The sequence below is a fragment of the Mesoplodon densirostris genome, chromosome 16, assembly GCF_025265405.1.
Source record: "Mesoplodon densirostris isolate mMesDen1 chromosome 16, mMesDen1 primary haplotype, whole genome shotgun sequence".
Lineage (NCBI taxonomy): Eukaryota > Metazoa > Chordata > Mammalia > Artiodactyla > Ziphiidae > Mesoplodon > Mesoplodon densirostris.
In genome coordinates this window covers 13,647,000-13,668,488 of record NC_082676.1, presented here as the reverse complement: position 1 = coordinate 13,668,488, position 21,489 = coordinate 13,647,000, and the positions used below count along the sequence as shown (strand labels likewise).

The following is a 21,489-nucleotide window of genomic DNA, read 5'->3' as shown; positions in this document are numbered from 1 at the left end:
CAGCTGGAGGCAGAGGACCAAGCCAGCAGGACAGGGGATGAGAGAGGGGTCCTTAGAGGTTGGAGAGAGAGGTCAGGTTTCAAGACAAGTGCTCAGGATCTGGAAAGGAAATTAGGGCATAAAGAGAAGAACCTAGGAATCTAGTTGCCTGCCTAACTATTCATGAGACAAGAAATTCTTGAAGGCTTGCTATGTGCCAGGCATAGTTCTTGGCACTGTAGATAAAACAGTGAAAAAAAAAAGTACCTGCCCTCATGGAGCTGACATTCTAAAGGGTCAACATATAAGAAGCTGGAGTTGAAAGACTCCTGCTAAAGGTGAGAAGGGTCAGAAAACAGGATTGGAAGTAATAGTAAACCACGAGTGAACTCTTAGAATGGGGTCATGGATTATAGTTAGAGCTCAGACAAAGTTTAGAAACGATACATTTGAAGTCTTGGGAAGCTGAGTATCACAATGCTTTCTTTGCATGTCAAGTGCACGACCATATAATTCACACATTCAAATATCTGAGTAGATGCTATGTACCAGGTACCGTATCATGATCAGTGAGGAAAAAAAAAAAAAGCAGACAAATCCCTGTTCTCACGGAGCTGACAAAGAGAGTGGAGAAGGCACACAGATAGACTGCTAAGTGCTGGGGGGAAATGCAGCAGGGAACAGGCTGGAGAAGGGGTGGGGATGGGAACTAGAAACAGAAAGCCTGGGTTCGAGTCTCGGCTCCACTACTTACTAGCTTGTGCGCAAGTAATTTAAACTCTTTCGGCCTCAGTGTCTTTATCTGCGAAGTGGGGCCAATAATAGCACTTACAGAGTTGCGAGGATGAATTGGCTTAATGTCTGTGAAGTCCTTAGAACAGAGCTGTATACAGTAAGTGCCTGATAAATGTTGGTTAGTGTTACTTGTTGAGTTTGGGCCACCCTCCTTTCTGTAACAGCACTCAGTTTTCCTTTGGGGATCCTCTTCTCCCAGTTATTGGTCCATAAGGTTCAAATTAGGCCCTGGCTTCCGAGCTCCGAGACTGGGCCACGGCATGCAGACCTAAGCCAATCAGAGCCTTCCAATCCCCCTGCCTCAGTGACTGGCCAATCAGAGTAATCCAGGCACTTTGGTCCAACTAGAAAGAGGAGCCTCCTCTTTCCAGCTGGCTAACTCGGTCCATGTCAGTCCACCATGAGGATGAGGGAAGACTCTGACGTCATTTTGCCTCATACGGAGTTGGAGTGAAGCCAACACACAGAAGAGCTTCGAGATGGAACGTACTTGGGTTTTGCCAACATTCGAGACCTGTATCCAGCTAAGCCTGAAGGAGGAAAATTTACTTCTGGGTTCTTTGTTTCAGGCCCCTGTAGATTCTTCCATGTCCTTCAACTGCTGTGAGATATTTTCTTTCAGGTCCCTTTCTCATACTTTGCCTCTTTAAGGATATGAATCAAATTCTCCTTTTCTCTTAGGTCACTTGGAGTTGCTTTCTCTGTCACTTGTGACCGAATGAGCCCAACTGGCAGAGCAAGCTGGGGGCAGAGTGTTGACCCAGGTGGCTTCCCAGGCACCATCTGCCTCCGTCTATAGAGAGATCTGATGACACGGCTGCTAACCCTTGGCCTGGGCCCAACTCTGCCTTATCACAGGCAAACCTTCCTCATCCTTATTTGCCAGCTGATAAGAGAAAGGTGGTGCAGAAAGGGGGAAGAAATGTGGGCGTAGGAGTCCTGACTTCTGGTCCTGATTCGGCCTCAGTTTCCTCACCTGCCAAGAAAAATAGACTGTTCCCTGGGCACGGCCTGGACCTCTGGGATGGGTGGAGTCTGACAGGTGGGGAGGGAGCCCTCCCTCACCTCCCTCCTTGTGGCAGGCCTCCCTCTGTGATTCCTGGCCTCATCCGAGGTTTGTTCTCTTCAGAGCCCTCATCACAACTTCTGATTCCTTGAGGCACTCTTCTGTTCGAGTTTGTATCTTGTAGGGGGTCATCTTCCCTGCTGGAAACTCTGCACAGGTAGGAGATGTCTCTTCCTCACTCCATAGCCCCAGCCCCTGGCAGAGCCTGGGTGCTAATTCTTTGAGTTAGTCAGCAGATATTTACTGAGCACTTACTATGCACCAGGCCCTACTCTACGTGCTGCAGATTCAGGAACCAATACTCTGTCATGGATCAGACACCAAAATAAATGATGGGCACATGAGGTGATGAGTCCTAAGGTGATGAGCGGGAGGCTGGAAGAGCTGGTGGGGGGAGCTTGCATCTTTAAATAGGAGGGTGGCAAAGGCCTCTCTGAGAGATGACACTTGGGCAGAGCCCTCAGGGAGGTGAAGGAATGTGCCTTGTGGATATTCAGGGGAACAGTATTCCAGGCAGAGGGACAAGTGCAAATGTCCTGAGGTAGGAATGTGGCTGGGGTGTTTGAGGAACATAAAGTGGGCAAGTATGGCTGGAGTGGAGTTGAGTGGGAGTGGGACCTGGAATGTTCTAGCCCAGGAGTGCTGTGATTGGTTGTAGATTTTAACAGGATCCTTCTGGCTGTGTGTGGAGAACAGACTATAGGCAGTGAGGTGGACACACGGAGGCCAGTGAGATGACTACCATAGATAGTGCCTGGACCAGGGTGGGGGCAGTGAAGGGGTGAGAAGGGAGATTCCGGATATTGTTGAATAAATGAATAACTTATTGAACAGAGGGAGGACTGGCACACGCCAAGTGTTCCAATGACTACTTTTCTGTAACAATTTACCCCCAAACTTAGCAGTGGAAATTTTTTTTTTTTTTTTTTTTTATGCTCAGGGACTTGGGTTCAGGAATTCCAAAGGGACACAACAGGAATGGCTGGTCTCTGCTTTATCATGTCTGAGGCCACAGCTGAAAAGACGCAAGAGCTGGGGACCTGAATCCCCAGTCTGGTGGCTGCTGCTGGCAGTCACCTGGGGCCTCAGGGGGCGTCCTTGCCATGTGGCCTGGGCTTCCTCACAGCATGGAGGCCTCAGGCTGGTGGCTGATTGCTTACGCAGCGGCTTAGGGGTCCAAAAGTGAGCATCCCAGCAGTCAAGGGGGAGCCACTTCATCTTTTCTGACTGAACCTCATCTTTCCTGCTGTCCCCAGCATTAATCCTGCCATTCTACTGGTTACCAGCAATACACATGCCTGGCCAGATTCACGGATGGGACCCCAGGGATGCCCCACCTCCAGACGGAGGGGTGGGAAGATCGCACTAGAGATGAGCATGCGGGGTGTTATCTTGTGGCCCCTGGAAGACACAGGGGGCCCTGCCAAGTCATGGGGGCCTGGGCTCGGCAGTGGGTGAGAGCCTCTCCCCTGCACACGTCACCCCTTCTAGGAAGTGAAACTTGACCTGAGTCAGATTCCGTCTGTCTGTATCTGCCAAGCTTTGGAGTTTGTGCCCAGGCCCATTTCAAAGATCCCCGAGCCTCAGGAAGCCCTGGGGTGACCAGAAGCCTCCCCCATACACACTCCTCTCTCTTGAATGACCCAAAGGGGTTAAATCAATGGGGTCCGTGCTTAGGCAGTTCTGAGCAGAAGAGGCAGAAAGCAAGCTTGCCCTGGATGTGAAAGCACAGTAACAGCCTCTCCTCCTTGTTGCAGAGAATGGAGGTGCCCCAGTTACATCTGCATTGAAAACATTGATTTATTTTCACTTTTTTAAAAGTCCCGTCTTTTTAAGCAGAAAGGAAGCCACCTCATAAGTGCAGAAACCCAAACAGAACTGGCTGAACTGACTTTGGGGAACTGGCCGACCTGACTTTGGGGAACTGGCCCTCGCTTCCCCCAGACCTTTCCTCCTGCTGACGTGAGCAATGACCCTCCGCAGGGTGGGCCCTTTGGCCCCAGGAGCTCAGGGCCACCATCTACCGGGAAGCTGCCCGGTCCAGGAAGCTGCCGTCCCCCGTCTCGTTGGGTGGCTGCTGGCTTGTCCTGAGGGGAGCCTTCGACTGGGGGGTGCCGGGCTGGGTTTGGGAGGAACGTTAACATAGCCTGGCTGGGCAGGAGAGCTGCAAACAGCCCCAACCTTCTAGAACTCAGCCTGAGACATGACGCTTCTCCCAGAATCAACCGCTGCAGTTGGATAGGCAGCTCCCAGGAATTTTCTGGTGAGATGGGCAGCTTCCAGGCCCGGGGCCCCTGGTGTGAAGCCAACAGTCCACTCTGCTCCCCAGAAGGGCGACATGACTGACCTTGACCCCAGCAGCCCACAGGTCAGGGTCTCGGAATTCTGCTTGTCACCTGCACCCTTGTTTGTGCCAGATACAGCTTTCTGTCCACTCCCTTTCTTATGTCTGTAAATTTAGTTACAAAGGCAGTTTTCTCCCTCCATGGGGAAGGAGCACCACTTGCCCTAAACCAGGGTCTTTCAACTTGGCCACTGCTGACGTATGGGGATGTGTCATTCTCTGCAGTTGTGTGCACTGTAGGGTGTTTAGCAGCATCCTTGGCCTCTACCTGTTAGATGCAAGTAGCAACCACCCACAACGATGGCAATAAAAATGTCTCCCGGGACTTCCCTGATGGTCCAGTGGTAAAGAATCCACCTTCCAATTCAGGGGACATGGGTCCAATCCTGGTCGGGGAACTAAGATCCCACATGCTGTGGGGCAACTAAGCCTGCGCGTCACAACTACTGAGCCCTTGCACCTCAAGTAGAGAGAAGCCCATGTGCCGCAAACTACAGAGCCCACACACCACAACTAGAGAGAAGCCTGTGTGCCACAAGCAAGAGCCTGTGTGCTGCAACAAAAGATCCCGCAGGCCACAATGAAGATCCTGCGTGCTGCAACTAAGACCTGACGCGGCCAAAAAAAAAAAAAAAGGTCTTCAAGTATTGCCTAATGTCCCCTGGGGGGGTACAAAATTGCCCCCAGGTGAGAACCCCTGCCATAAATGGATAGCAGCACAAAGAAACAAATGTAGTGACATTACGGTTAAATTCCTGCTTGCCAAGGGCACTGAACATTTTCTTGCAAGGGGAGCAGGCCTCTTTGAAGACCACAACAGAGGGGTTAATGGAATTCCCTCCTTGATGACTCAGAAGGCTCAAAAGAGAGCACGATGAAGTTCAATGCCATTAATGGCCTGGGCACGGACTCCTAAGATGAGGACCACTGGGTCCTGCCCACTGGGAACCAGGCCTCAATCCAGTCAATGGGACTGGCTGGGCCGGAGGCCAGTGGACTGGCCCACCGCCTGGGCTCACAGGAATTCTGAATGCTGTTTGGTCACCTGTGGAGAGACACCTGTGTGCAGTGGCCTTTGTCTAAAGTGGGGACACAAACTCAAATGCCTGCAGGGCCCAGGCAAGAGAAGTGAGTGACATGGCCTGGATTTAGGGTCACAGGGAGGGGTGGGGACCAGACCACACCCGTGGGGATGCCATTTTCAGAGTAAAAACAGTCAATACATTTTAAACATGGAGCGGGCCAAACAAAGCTCCTCTGGAGCTTGGCTGGGGGCCCACCTGCAACCCTTCGAAGGTACCTGATCTTTTCTGAGCACCTACTATGTGCTAGGTGCTGTGTGGAATGCTGGGAAACAGCTCTGATCACCAGGCAGGCCAGGCCTCTGTCCTGAAGGAGCTGATATTCTGGTGGGGGAGACACATATTTAACAAGTGAAGATGAATTTCAGATGATCTTAAGTGCTTTGAAGGGAGTTGTCAGGATGACAGGATAGAGTAAATCAGGGGAGGCCTCTAAGGGGTGATGTCTGCGCCGACACCAGAAGGTGGGTGAGAAACCAGTTGTGGGCGCAATGCTTTCTAAGCAAGGCAAAAAGCAAGTGCAAAGGCCCTGTGGTGGGAATGAGCTGGGTCGGTTTGAAGACCGTAATGAAGACCAGAATGGCAGGAGCAGGGAGCAGGTGTGGCAGCCTGGCATACCTGAGGTTGGACGTCGCTTGCCCCCTGCCCAGGCCTCCCGGGTAGGCCACGCCTGCTGCCCTTGCTGGATGTTTAGGGGAAACGGGAATCACACACAGTCCTTCCCACCTCTGTTCTTTGTTGTTCTGTCTTGGCTACAGACAAAAGCTTCCCTGGCAGCAAACTACGAAGTTATTTCTGCAAAGGGCTTTTGGCCAAAAGCAATAAAGTCGGACCGTGACAGAGTCATTATTCACGCCTAATTGCGGGCTGGTTCTCGGCGGCGACTGCCTGGCCAGGGCTGGCAATGCCAGTCACTGCCCCTCCCACTTGTTAACCCCACACGTTCTCAGCACTGTTCACCCCCCATAGAACTCATATTTAGGTTTCCAGAGACTGTAGTCTCCTTCGAGAAGAATATAAAACGGATGAAAGGCTATTTTGACTGCTTGGTATTAATAATCCAATTATTTCTTCCCTTTCACCCAACCCACAGCCATGGGCACCATGCTCACCCATCAGGCCCCTGCTATTAGGAGATGAGTGTCTCATTAGCTCACCTTGGAAATGGCCTGACACTTGGCAATTATTTGAGAAGACTGTACTCACAGGCAGGGGAGGGAGTCTGAAGCAACTTTCACCAAATAACCCACTAAATTTAGAGATGGGAGTCAGAGAGAATTTCGAATGACAGGTCTGTTTCCAACCCTGGAGTGCTGTGCTGTCTAATTAGCAGCTGGAAATAGACTGTCACGTGGGAAGACAGCCTGGGTCACAGGTGTTCTCTGAGCTGGGATCAGTTTCTCTGGGGGCACTCACTGGGTGTCACCAGGTGTTACTGTGTGTCCAGGTGCCCAGTGGCTGGAAGAAAGGGAGTGAGGGCCGGGCTGCCCGTGTTCATGGTGGGGCGGGGTCGGGGGTGGCAAGAGCCCACCCACTGCGCAGGCCGGTCCCTCATTACTGTGCACGCTCTCCCTTCCGGGGCCAGCTCCAATCAGCCCCATCTTTGGGGTGAGGATGCTGAGCACAGCCAGGCTTCTGGCTTTGGCCCATAAAATGACGGGGGGGCTCCCAAACCCTCAGCAGTGCCTGAACTGTGCAGCCCCTGCCCTGGAAGAGCTGCCACACAGATTTGGGCATTCTACTTATACCAGACTTAAAAAAAATTCATCTATCCATCCATCCATCCTCCATTCATTCACTCATTCATTCAAAAATGTTACCTGCTCATCCTGGGGCAGAGCCATTTACTCAGGGGCTGTGCGGAGCTTTCTAACTCTTTCTGTCTGTCCAGCATCTGGTCTCCTTCTCTTGACAACAGTACCCCAATTTCCTCTTGAGGATTCTCTCTTCCCTGCCAAGATGCCCCATCCTCTCCTGCCATGTGACCAAAGGGTGATCCTATGACAAAAGTTGGCCAATCAGACTCTCTCACTGGGCCCCTGACACTCAAATAGAATGTCAAGAGCAGGAAAAAAAAAAAAGCAGGGGTGCATTTATCTCATTGGAACCTCTCCTTCAGGAAGCTGCCAGCCACTCCTGCTCCTAGTCCCCTAGAACTTCTGAAGCTAAAGCCTTAAGAAGGTCTGGCAGCTTTTACATGTGTGCTCTTAGAAGTCAGGCTACCCTGAGACCACCATACCGTGAGGAAGTACAAGCAGCCATGGGAAAAGGCCATGTGGAGGAGGATGGAGCCGTTCAGCTGATGGCCCCAAAGGAGCTCCCATCTCTTGATCAACACTAGCTGCCAGCCGTTTGGGTGGAGCCATTTGGGACCTTCCAGCTGATATCATTTGAAGCAGGAGAACCACCTGGCAACTCGCAAACTCATCAGAAGTAAATAATCATTGCTTTAAGTCACTGAGCTGGGGGTGATCTATTACACAGCAGACACACAGCTAAAGAATCCGCAATGACACTGATTAGAGCCTGTTCCTTCAACGGGAAGGTTTCAGATGACCTATGATGAGTCAACATTTTTGGTCTCCTGGGGCCAATCAGATGAACACTTAGAGGAGAACATCATTCATTCATTCATTCGATCACTGTTTCAAACAGCGGTAAGCTGGCACAAAGATGAACAAGCTTAAGGAGTTCCTATTCTGGTGGGGGCATCACACACTGCATCAGTTTCTTCAGTTATGAAATGAAGATAACAGGTCCTGATTAAGAGGACTGTCATGATGATTAAATGCTTGGCAACAAGTACCCATTAGATACTAGATTTTGTTATTATTATAATAAATTGAAGTTCCAATGCATTGTCCCTAGAAGGGTGGCCATCTGGTATGAACAAAGTGTTACAGCAAAGGAAAAACTCAAATGCCCATGTGGGCCAGGCAGGTAACGTAACCAAGTATAAGAAAAACTTGAAACCCACACACCTCCTTCTTTCTATCTCTCACTTTACCACTTTTGATAGAGGCATTCGAACGCAGAAATATTGCTTCATGAGAGAGGAATAGCAGGGCAAGTGCAATGATAAATGGCAAATGAACTTGGTTGTACCCTCAGACAATAGGGAATGGGGGTGAGGAGGACTGTGGCAAAGTGGAAAATATACCATCAGTGGGGACAGGAGCCCAGTGCGGCCACATATGGCCCATGTCTATTTTTCAGAAGCTGGAAACTCTCATTTTTAAAATGTGAAGTCTCACAGTTGTTGAAAATCTGCCAACTTCAAAAACTGTTAAAAATAGTGTGTAAGTCGGGGGCTTCCCTGGTGGCGCAGTGGTTGAGAGTCCGCCTGCCGATGCAGGGGACACGGGTTCATGCCCCGGTCCAGGAAGATCCCACATGCCACGGAGCGGCTGGGCCCATGAGCCATGGCTGCTGAGCCTGCGCGTCCGGAGCCTGTGCTCCGCAACGGGAGAGGCCACAACAGTGAGAGGCCCGCGTACCGCCAAAAAAAAAAAAAAAAAAAGTGTGTAAGTCAAACAAAACATTTCTGTGAGCGGAATATGGGCACTGGTCAGCCAGCCTGTGATGTCCTATTCCTAAAGGATGGCAGAGCAAGGAGACCTCTCACTTTGTTCATCTGTAAAACGGGGATTAGAATATCCCTGTGCTATAGACTGAATGTTTGCATCCTCCCCAAATCCCTATGTTGAAACCTAATCCTCAATATCATGGTATCTGAAGTTGTGACCTTTGGAAGGTGACTAGGTCACGAGCGTGGAGCCCTCAGGAATGGGATTAGTGCCCTAATAAAAGACCCCAGAGAGCTCCCTTGCCCCTTCTGCCATGTGAGGACACAGAGAGAAGGTGGTGCCGTCTATGAACCAGGAAGCAGGCTCTCACCAGACACTGAAACTGTTGGCACCTTGATCTTGGACTTCACAGCCTCCAGAACTGTGAGAAATAAATTTTTGTTGTTCATAAGCCACCCTGTCTCTGGTTTTCTAGTACAGCAGCCAGAATGGACTAAGACACCCTGAGCAAGCACTTAGACCACCACCTGGCATGCAGAACTTTCTCAGTTGTGTGTGGATCCCGGAAAGGAGGTGAGAGAGGCAGGCCTCCTGCACGGTGATAGCTTCTTCCAGGAGGGGACAACTTGGGGAAAGGGGGGTAGTTGTCATTCCCAGGGCCCAGGGCAGAAATCTTCGATCTAAGAGCCCTCATTACAAGGTCATGTCACCGATCCCTCATTAGAATGTCATGCCACTGATCTCACGGATTAACTTGTATATCTCAGCTGGTCTGAGACTGGTCAGAAGTAGAACATTCCACCAGCCCTTCTGCAGGGCCTGATGTCCCTGCTGTAGTATGAGGGAGGTATCTGCTGCTGTGAAAAGGATGTTAGCACAAAGCCCGGCTCCTCCACTGGGCTGGGTACCGGGAGGGGACAGGGACTGGTAACTAGGTGAGAGCAACCCTCTCCACTCTCACCTGTGCTTTTGGCAGATGACAAACAGGTTTCGACTCCTTTGCCTTGAGCAAGGATCCCCAAACACTATATTCAGATCCACTGGCACATCTCCAAGCCTTCTTCCTTGATTCTTTCTTCCCCCAAATATTTCCTGAGCACTCAGAGTGCCAGGCCTTGTTCTAGGTGCCAGGATACAAACAAGGTCCCCACAACCATGGGGCGTACTTTTTAGCAAGAGGACAAAGAAGCAAGTAAGTAAATCCAGGTAATTCCAGAGAGTGAAAAGTGCTATAAACATACACCGAGGAGGCCTTCTTGACATTCTGAGGAGGTGACATTTGAGCTGAGACCTGGAGCATCCAGAGGAGCCAGACCTGTGACGCTCTGGAGGAAGAGCGGTCCAGGCAGTGGGAACAGCAAGAGCAAAGGCCCTGAGGTTGGAACAAGCACTGATGCAGCCAAGGAACAGAGAGGAGGCCAGTGCGACTGGGTGTACTATGCTGAGTGGAGTGAGACGGAGGTGGAGGCCAGGCGGTGCAGGGCACAGTAGACTTTATTATGGGTGTAGCGGGCCCCTGGAGGGAGGGCTTTATTCGAGGAGCTGCTAGCAAGCCCTTTTGGGATTTTGCAGAAATGCACCCTTTCTAGCACCTACTCTCCTGCTTCAGCAGCCCTCAGCTTCAGTTGTATATTGGAATCATCTGGGAGCTGTACAATAGCCTGATGTCTGCCCCTCCCCCACACACAGTGGTGCTGATTTAATTGGTCTGGGTATGGCCTGGGCACTGGAACTTAAGAGCTCCCCTGGAGATTCTGTTAGGAACCCCGGCTCCACGCACAAGCATCTCCCGTGCACACGGTGAGGAGCCCCATCCTGGGCTCCTAGGACACACTCAGGGCCTGTCCTATAGGTCTTTCCCCTACAGGTCAGCTCCTTTCCTGAGATGGACTCACTGAGGCCTAAAAGAGGAGGGGGGCGGGGCGGGGTTGGGGGTGGACATGACGTAGCTCATCAGCTCAGGAAGCCACAGAATCAATCTCTAAGCCCAGTTATGCCTTCAGCCTGCTCCTGTCTCTCTGAGCTGGACGCTCCTCATCAGCAGGAAGGAAACCAATGGCTTTCTTATAAAAGGAGTGGTTGAAAAGACCATACAGGATGCTAGGTGTAAAAGCACTTCAAAAGCTAAAAAGAACCGACGCAGCCACTATAGAAAACAGTGTGGAGGTTCCTCAGAAAATTAAAAATAGAACTACCACATGAGGGACTTCCCTGGTGGCGCAGTGGTTAAGAATCCGCCTGCCAATGCAGGGGACACGGGTTTGAGCCCTGGTCCGGGAAGATCCCACATGCCGCGGAGCAACTAAGCCCATGCGCCACACATATTGAGCCTGCACTCTAGAGCCCGCTAGCCTCAACTACTGAGCCCGTGTGCTGTAGCTACTGAAGCCCACGCGCCTAGAGCCCGTGCTCCGCAACAAGACAAGCCACCGCAATGAGAAGCCCGCGCACCGCAACGAAGAGTAGCCCCCGCTCGCCTCAACTAGAGAAAGCCCATGCGCAGCAACGAAGACCCAACGCAGCCAAAAAAACAAAACAAAAAACCAAAAAACTACCACATGATCCAGCAATTCCACTTCTGGGTATTTATTCCAAGGAAATCAAATCACTCGAAAAGCTATGTGCACTGATCCCCCCTGCCATGTTCACTGAAGCATTACTTACAGTAGCCAAAATATGGAAACAATCTAAGTGACCACTGATGGATGAATGGGTAAAGAAAATGGGATCTATGTCTATAATGGATTATTCAGCCATACAAAGGAAGGAGCTCTTGCCATTTGTGACAACATGGATGGACATTAAGGGCATTATGCTAAGTGAAATACATCAGAGAAAGACAAATACTTTATGATCTAAATCTAAAAACAAAAAACAAACCCATAATTGAACTCATAGCTACAGAGAACACATTGGTGGTTGCCAAAGGCAGGGGGTGGGGGATGAGCGAAATGGGTGAAGGGGGTCAAAGATATAAACTTCCAGATATAAAATAAGTCTTGGGGATATAATGTACAGCATGGTGACTACAGTTAACTGTACTATATATTTGAAAGCTGCTAAGAGAATAGATCTTAAAAGTTCTCATCACAAGGAAAAACTGCAACTATGCCGGGCAAAGGATGTTTAACTACACTTACTGCGTAACCATTTTGCAATGTGTACATGTATCAAATCATTACATTGTAATCATTATGTTGTATATCTAAAATGAATACAATGTTACATGTCAATTATATCTCAATTTAAAAAAGCTAAAAAGTATCTACAAATATAAGCAATAATAACTATGACGGCAATAACATCTACCTTTTGAGGCAATTTCCATGTACCCACACACTGTTCTAGTGTTTCACAGTAACTCTAGGAGGAGTCTACTGGGATTGCCCCCATTTTACAGAAGAGGGATCTCAGGCTTAGAGAGGTCAAGTGACTTGCCCAGCTCCACCCAGCTTCTGAATGGCCAAGCTGGGATCTGAACCAGGAAGTCTGGTTCTGGAGTCTACACCCTTAACCATTATGACACATGGATTCTCAGGGAGTTATGTTCAATCATCTGTACCATCTTCATCTCCTGCCCAGGTGGAAACCACTGATACCCAGATTAACCCGAGAACTCATCACCCCATTCACTGGAGAGGCTGGTCCACACCAACCACATGCGTTTATTTCACTGGCTGGACTGGGACATTTTAGGAACATGTCAACAGGAGGGTGAGGGGCAGAAAGAGGGGCTTGGGGACAACTCTGAGGCAGAAACTGTGGGTGCCTCCCCTTCCGGTCATTCCCTGGTCTATAGGACCCCAGTTTTTTCAGGGGGTGGATCTTCCCCCACCCTGGCAACAAACCAGCATTAGTCTAAGCCAGTGGTTCTCAAGGGGGTGAAATCACTCCCCAAAGAGGTGTTTCTCTGGAATTTGTGAGGTTTTGGTTGTCACATGACTGGGGGATGCTTCTGGTGTCTAGTGGGGTTGCAGGGATGGTGGATAATGCAATGTTCCACGCAGTGAAGAATCGCCCCATTTCCAGCATGACTTTTGGACATCCCACCAGACATTCATGTAGGCGAAAAAGCTTTTACATTGCCTGACCTTAGACATGAACTCCGCTTCACATATAAACACCAAAGATGTATTTGTGTGGTTCTACCCTACGCTGAGTTTTCCAGGAATGCAACCACTAAGTAAACTGAGGGAAGACTGTAGTTTGTTTCATTTGGAAAATTTGGTCAATTGTTCTATTTTGGAAAATCGTATTACTTATGGCCATAGCACTTGTGGTCTTCCAGTTGCCAAACCCAAACATCTGTATCCCACTGCACTTGTAGCTGTCAGATTTATGTGATTCTACACTAGTGCGAGCATCTGACTGCTTCATTACACCTTCTAATGTAGTTGTGTCTAAGTGTTCATAGGCTGAAATATATATGCTTAATTATAAATCACTTTCCTTTTTAGCTTTTCTTTAAATTACAGTGAGGGTACTTTATTGATTAAAATATATGTATAGACAGGTTATATTATCTATGAATTTACTTCAGGTAAACTTGGCAAAATATGTTTGTTATAAGAAGAGGGTGTTTGACCTGCTAATTTGGGGAACCACTAAGCTAAACCAAACATAAAAACCTATTCCATTTGTCAGTGTTTGGCTTAGAGGCTAGTACAAAACCCAACCCCAGGCCAATGAAGCTAAAGCTAAGTCTGCTGGGGTGGGGGTGTTCTTGGAAGGATACTGCTCTCTAATTAAAAGAGAGATGGCAAGGAATCCTGCCCTTTATTCCCATTTCATAGGAGGATGTGATGTCTGGAGCTGTGGCAGCCATTTTGAGATCATGAAGCAACAAAGACCATGAAGCTGAGGACAGAGGAACAGGCTAGGAACATCCTGGGTCCTTGAGGACATTATTTTTTTACCAACAAATTGGCCCTTGGGTGCCCCCGCTTTGGATTCTCATTATGTGAGAATTAAGTGTTGCTACTGCACAAGCCACTCTCAGCCAGGAATTCTATTACTTGCAGTGAACACATCTTGATTCACACTCAAATGATTAGGACTCCAAACCACTAAGACTCTAGTAGGCTTTCCTCCTCTCTGAGATATCAGGGTAAGTGGCCTGCAATCAGAAGTCTGTGGACAGTGCCCATCTCTAGAACAGGCCAGAAATCCTGCTTTTGGATGATCTGATTTTCACCAGAGCATGAACATCTCCTAGACTTTTGTGGCTAAAAACACTCCCCTTTTCTGGCTGCTGAGGTGGGTCAAGTCACCCGGTGGGACCCTGGTCTCCAGCCAATAAGAAAGGCTGTTGGCAGCATTCTTCTCCTAACACATCTGGCTTCCACCTGGCCAAACACATCTCGGGTACTGTTCATGGTCCCCGGGGACGTCCCTGTCCATCAATTCACACACACAAGCCCTGCTCATAACGACTCTGAGTTTGGGATAAAACTTATCCAAGTTTCAAGCAAGGCCCAGGTGTATAAAGCAGTGGATACAGGCCTTTCGTAAGATGAAGCTACATGTCAGAGGCCGGGACCACTGGGCAGCATGTGTTTTGGAATCATATTAAGAGACCATGGAAATTCAAAACAGTGGCAGATGCTGGTTAGAGAAAATTCCACGAAGTCTGGGTCTGGGCTGGAGGAGAAGCTCTGAAGACCATGCGACCAGCTGTTCTACCAAGGAGGCGCTGTGCTGCCTGTAAGGTCAGGGTCCCACATGAACTTAAGCAGTTTCCCGAGGGCATCTGTTGCAGAGCAATGACTGTTTAGCTCTGTCTATTAATCACTGAGCAACGAGTAGATGGACAAGGTGGGGTGAAGGGGCTCAGCCTGAGCCTTTGGGAATTTCTCAGGAGCATCATAACGAGGTGAGGGTGTGGGATGTGCTAAGAATATTCATCCAACTGATGCATGACAGGCACTGGAGCGGGGGAGGAGGGAGGAAAGCCCACCAGGGAACCAAATACATTCTCCCTAGACGATCGTGGCCAGTCCCAGGGCTTAAAATAACATGGATGTACTGACGACTCTCAAATTTCACTTGCTGGTACCAACCAGCTCCAGACTTGTGTATCCAGCACCCAGTGAGCTTTCCGCCACCCAGGTCGAGTGTCATCTCAAGCCCAACATTTCCACAACTACATTCTGGATCATTCTCCCTCCTCCAAACCTTCTCTCCTCGTCTTCCCTACTTAGGAATCACCATACACCAAGCTGCCCAGTCATCTCTGACTCCTCGGCCTTAGAGATATTCGGGGCTGAGTCATTCTTTGTTGTGGGGTTGTCCTGCACATTGTAGGGTGTTTAACAGCATCCCTGGCCTCCACCCACTAGATACGAGTAGCACCTCCTCCCTAGTTGTGACAACCAAAAACATCTCCAGACATTGCTAACTGTCTCCTGGGGGGCAAAGTTGTCCTTGGTTGAAAACTACAGCTCTTCCCTCATTTTGAGTATCCAATCCACCAGAAAGTTCCACTGGCTTTGCCCCCCAAATATATCTCCAATCCACCCATTTCACTCCATCTTCATTACTGCCACCAAAATCCTGGCCAATATCAGCTCACCATCCTCATGTCTCTGCTTCCACCTGCAAAGCATCCCTCTCATGGTAGCCGCTGAGATCTTTTTAAAACACCAATCCTGTCATTCCCTGACTTAAAACTCTCAGTGGTTTTCCATTTCATTTGAAATAAAATCTAAATTTCTCACCTTGGCCCCCATTTCTCACCACTGACCTCAACCCCCACCCCCACCCCCCGCTGCTTACTCACTACCCTTCACCCCACTGGACTTCTATTTGTGTTTTAAACAGGTGTCTTGAACAGGCCATGCCTCTCCACCTCCAGGTCTTTGCACTGGCTGTTCCTTCTACCTGGAATGCTCTTCCTCTAGATCTTCCCCAGGTTGGCTCATCTCAAAATTTAGGTCAAAACTCAAAAGTCACATCCTCAGAGAGGCCTCCCTTGACCACCTGCCAAAAGTTGCCCTCCCCCACTCCTCATCATTTCCCATCACATCACTATCTTGTTTCCACCGTAGAGCCTATCACTTTCTGAAAGAGCCTCGGACTTGTTTGCTTGTGTATTATCTGCTTTCTCACCCTCTGGAATGTAATTCCATGAGTGCAGGGTTCTCTCTTGTTCATCCTAACGCCTAACACAGTGCCTGGCACACAACAGCTGCTCAATAAACACGTGTGCACTGGCAAATAAGAGGAATGACCTCTTAATCTGTACTGCAGTTTCCAGAACACCTTTATATGTCTGATCTCACTTAGAGCATTTCCCCTGCCTTCCGGCTGCCCCTGTATCAGACAGGAGTACAAGATATGCACACTCGATGGGCCTTCTTTCCACCTCTTTGCTGATGCGGAACACACACACCCACACCCACACCCACACCCACACCCACACCCACACCCACACCCACACCCACACACCCTGGTTCCCGTCCAGCAGCCAGGGCCCTCCCTGGGCGTTTGATTCAGCAGAGTCTGGAATTTGAGCTTTTTAACAAATACCTCCGGACGACTCCCATGGTGGAAGGTTGGGCAAACACTGCCCCACCAGAAATCACAGAATCGTAGAAGTCCCTCACTGACTGTCTCAAGGACCTGTAGGGACCTGGGCCACTCTCTGCTGGAATGGGTTAAATGCCTTGAGCCGTCATGAGCCTTACTTCAAACTGTTGGAGCCTAGAAGACACTAGGGTCTGTAGCCCATCCAGGAGGAAGAGTTTCAGAAGAAGAGAGCTTCAGCCCCTTACCCCTTAAGAAAAAGGGTGTAGAGTGTCTCGCGGGAAATGAGACAGGCTGGGACCTGGGACCCTTTGCTGCAGTGCCGCAGGTCTTGCACCTGCTCAAACGTCTCCTCGAGCCACAAAATACAAAGGAACTATAAGGGATTAAAAATAACTGTGTGCATGCACAATTGGGGCAAATTCTGGACAACAAGATACAAACAGACCAAAAAGCTCAACTGCCACTTCTAAAGGGCCCGGAGCAAAAACAGGGTACTGCACATGCCCCCTGCACACAACACCACCTAAGGGGTGGGCAGCCCCCCTAAGCCACCGCTCCAGCCCGACCCCTGGACATACCCCTACCTTCACCCCATATAAGGAATCAGCTCACACCACCCTGAGGCAGCGAGCCAGCAAGGGAACCTGTTGCTTGTTCTTGCTCCTCCCTGCAGCAGCAGGGGCCCCAATAAAGCCTTACTTGAAAAAAAAAAAAATCACAGAATTCAGGCCAGGTAGCACCTGTCAGACAATAAGGCAGAAGAGTCCAGCCTCCAGCGCCTGTTAACCTCGGTGGAGGGGCAGGGGAGGCTGCCCACTCAGCAGCTGTTTCTGCGGTACCCCCTCAACCCAACTGGAAGCAGGTCCAGCTGGCCATCGTCTCACATTCATGTCCCCCCTCATCATAGGCACTGGCGGTCTGCCTCCCCAGCAGCCGGGCTCCCTTTCCCTGGTGTCCTCTGGGGCCTTGGGGTCTTAGTTGGTTTGCCCCCAGCTCCAGGGCGGGGCCTGGGAGCCTGGCCTAAGCCCATGGTCATTGACTCATTTCCATGGCCAGTGACTAATATGGAGTGAGCACGTGACATAAAACAGTCTAATCAGAGGGACACTTGGGGCTTGGGTGGGCATTACCAGAAAAGAGGCTTGTTCTCTTCTGGCGGGCTCAAACCAGAGAGAACGAGAGGACAGCTCTTGAGCTCAACCCCTTAATCATAAGAACAGCCAATGCGTCCCCAGGGCTTGCCTGTGTCAGACACCATGTTAAGCCCTCGACACTGATGATCTCATTTTAGCCTTTCCTACCAGCCAGGAGAGAGGTGCTACGATCATTTGCTGGATGAGAACACTGAAGCATAGAAAGGTTAAGTAGCGTGCCGTGGATCACATAACTGGGCAGGTAGCCACGCAGCCTGGCTCTCCTGACCACGGTGCTAGAGTCTGCCTGCCTCTCAGAGTTGGAGAGAGAAACCAGCCCCGAGGAAGAAAGAGCAGAGATGGAGAGGAACAGATTCTCAGGCCAAAATCTGAGCCCTGACTCAGCTGTGCCTGAAGCTGTTACCTTAGCATTTTTTGGTCATGAAAGCCAGTAAGTCCCTTTCTCTTCTTAAATTGATTTGAGATTTTCCCCCCCTACTTTCTGTTGCTTACAAGAGAAAAGGTCCCGGTTACTTCCCAGTCCTTCTAGGAAAGTACCCCTAACTGATAATCCACTTGCGACTTGCACACAGCAGCTGTCCAGTAAACACCAGCAGATGCGGGTGAGGACGGCTCTTGCTTCCCACCCGTTAACCCGCTGGGTCTGTAACCCTGACACCCACCTGCAGCCAGCCTAACGCCACTTCCCCTCTCCTCTCCGAGTGAGGCCTGGTTTCCTAGCAACCACCCCAGTTAGGCAAACACGCCATTTATCAGGATGCCAATTAATTATAATGATCTTAATGATCTTCCAATTAGGCAGCGCCTTGCATCTGGATCAGGGGCACTGCAGATTCCCCGCCAGGGCCCATCACAAGGAAGTGCATGGAAGGTAGGCCAGGGTGAGGCCTCCCTCACCTGGAGGTCAGCACCGAGAGGAGGCCCTACCTTCCACATCCACTGGTCACACAGGGCCCAGGCCTGAAACAAAGGGCCCTGGACCCCCGCCCCTCCCCCTCCCCCACACCTCCAGGGACAGGCCGATGCGACTCCATCACCAACCACAAGAGGGCCACACCTCTTGGAGAATTTTCACCCTCTTGCCATTGTGCCTTCACTGGGCACAAACCCTCCCCTCAGATCTCATGGCTTTTGGCTGTCAGTTCGCGTGATACATCCCTTTGCATCCTGACTCAGGGAGAGTGTGTGCGTACTTGCAGGGAGAAGGGAACGTGGCCAGGCAATCGCATATATTCCTCAAGGCATCCCTCACCCCTGAAACCAAAATACAAACCCCAGCCTCCCCCAAACACTGGAGGTTTCTGGAGAGAAGTGGGATTACTGAGGGGCTTCTGCCTTTCAAAGTCTGATCGTCTAATTGTGTTCCCCCCACACACACACTGCATATCTGTTTCTTCTATACTTGGAATAGAGGCCAAGGAGGGAAGAGAGTACAGTGGGTCAGAGTGGACCCTGGAGGCCCAGGGTCTCACCCATCCCAGCTGTACCACTGACCAGCTGTTGGAAAGTCACGATCCTCTCGGTGCCTTAGTTTCCTCCTCTTTAACACGATGACAATCACAGGACCTACCTCCCAGGGGTTTTGAGCGAATGAAATGAGTTACTATGCCTAAGGATTCAGAATAGTGCTTGGCCCATGAAACACTACATAAGTGTTAACTATCATATCAAGTCTAGACTAAACCCTTTCTTTTAAATACAAAATAGTCAGAAATGATGATATTCTTTTGCAGGACAAGGCTTTCAGTCTCTTTCTGAGGGAAGGAAGTCGAAGAACAGATTGGATGGAGTTGGGCCAGATCCCTGTCTGGCTAACTCAGGAGACCAGAAGCTGCCCCCTTGAGGCAGGTCCAAACAGATAAAGCGAACACATCCAGGAAAAGGAAGAGGGAAATATTATTCCCAAATCCAAAGGATCTTCAAGTGTGAGGGTGTGTGACCGCACACCAGCTAGGTCCTAGGGATGGCGGCTAAAGGGAGTTGTTGGGCAGGGGACACACACATGTACATACACCACACACAGTCTCACACACAGCCGCATGGTCCTCCTCCAGGCGGAGGCTTTTTACAATTAACTCATCACTCAACCCTCAAGTTTGAAAACTTAACATGCTATTAAGGTTTCAGACAAAGCCATAAATTCAAATTAAAAAACCGAATAAATATACACACAGCCCAAAGCCCAAACCCACACTGACTCTCAGCCATGGCAGGCATGCCAACATCATGCATTTATGTGCATAAACTTGGCTCAAGGAAGATCCTTCATGTGCAAACGCCCAACTGCCATCAGCCAAGCCTGCCACTGTCTCCCCTCGAGCTGCTTATGAGGACACTAAATTACACACCTGGACAGGCTGTTGTGATGAGTTTTCTCCTCCACACGTGGGACAAGCACAGCTGGGAGAACCTCTCTCACCAGGTGAGTGGCCTTTAGTCTGTTCTCCCCACCCCCTTTCTATACGGAATGAATGTCTTTAATTTAATTAAAACCCTCCAGTGGCTCCACAATGGGTAGTGGAGATGCAGCAATAGCAAATCTCCTTCACTATTAACTACAAGATGAGAGTAACTGTTCCTGCTCCGGGGAGAGACACTGGGTGTCCTCCAGGGAAAGCCCATCCTCCCTGCTTCTTTGGCCCCCAGAGAACCTGTTCAAGAGCAGCCTCCCTTCTCTGCCCCAAAGGAAGGGAGAGCGGCACTGTGGGAAAGAGGCAGGGGACAGATGGAGGGGCACGCGGGAGAGCCTCCCGACATGCACAGATGTACAAATACCTAGATTCAAATGTAAGCTAAATGTAATGACTTGGTTAATTAAATATTGACTTTTAACTCAAAAAGTGATTAAAACAAGCTGCAGGAAAGGCTGTCCAGAGAGGAGAGGGGGCAGGGAATGATTCAGAACTTTCAGGAAGGGGGAAGAAGAGAAGGAAAAAGGGGACTGTCAAAATGAATGTCTGGGCTTGTCCTACTGTGTGCAGGGGCCATGGTCTTCAGTCTCTCTACACGGGGAGTTGCGGACAGAGGTCATTGGGCAAAACTAGGATTTGCGGGTGTCGCCTTACTGTTTCCCACCCTTAGACCGCATCTCTTTCCCTGGCTGCCCTCAAAGTGAACTGAAAGCTTGTGGTGCTCAGGAACTCGAGTCTGTTCATCGCTTTTCTCTGGATCATAACGCGGCGCCGGGCACCAGGAGGTGCTCCATAAAGGCTTGCAAAACGAATGAATGAACTACTATAAAGAATATTTTTTAAAAAAAAGAAAGAAAAGGAAAAGTACACTCCTAGAAATCCCTGCAGCTTCACTGTCACACTTCCGAAATCCTCGGGCGGCTGGACGGGAGCATCTCTCTACAAGGAGATGAGAACTGGTTCTGACCCAGTCTGGGAGGAAATTTGTCTTTATAATCCCATTTGCTTTCAGTATGTGCGAGTTCCCTATCACTCTGAAGATCCGGTCCACTGCTTTCCCGTGTCCTGCCCGGACAAGCCCCACGTGGTCTGGCTTCTAGCCGGTCCGTTGGGTCTAAACTCAAAGGAGTCAAAGAGGCCATCCCCCTGCGGCCGGCGAGCCCAGGAGCGCTGCCCCCGAGGTCTCCAAGGCTCCGCGAGGCGCGTCGGCGGGTCAGGGGCGCGGTGGAAAGTCCTCGCCCGCTCGCCCAACCCGCCAGAGGGGTCAAACGGGTCATCCTCCCGCGGCCCGCCGGCGCCGGAGCCACCCTGCAGCCCGCGCTCTGCGCTGGGGCCGGAGCCGGGCGGTGGGGACTGGCCCCAAGCTCACCTGGGAAGCACTCGCGGCCGTGCGCGTCCCGGGGCCGACTCCGGCCGCCGGGAGCCCCCGCCCCGCCCACCTGGCCCCCGCGCCCCACTCACCAGCGCGCACGGCCCCGGCGGCCTCACCGGGCGCGGGGCGCCGCCGCCTCTACCGCAGCCCGGCCGGGCCGCGGGGCGCAGGGGAGTCCGCGCCGCTGCTGCTGCTGTTGCTGCCGCCGCCGCCGCTGCTGCATCCCCAGCGA

General features: G+C 50.6%; 1 protein-coding gene across 3 annotated transcripts in view; it reads right to left on the bottom strand.

The window, feature by feature from the left end:
* Positions 1–21,489, bottom strand: part of SULF2 (sulfatase 2) — a 142,060-nt gene that overhangs the window by 119,526 nt on the left and 1,045 nt on the right. Inside the window, exon 1 of one of the 3 annotated variants that reach the window (XM_060079040.1) lies at positions 21,347–21,466. The exons of the other annotated variants lie outside the window; for them this stretch is intronic. The gene's annotated coding sequence lies outside the window, so the exon portion shown is untranslated. Of the gene's footprint in view, positions 1–21,346; positions 21,467–21,489 lie in introns of those variants that run through there. 3 annotated transcript variants of the gene reach the window in all.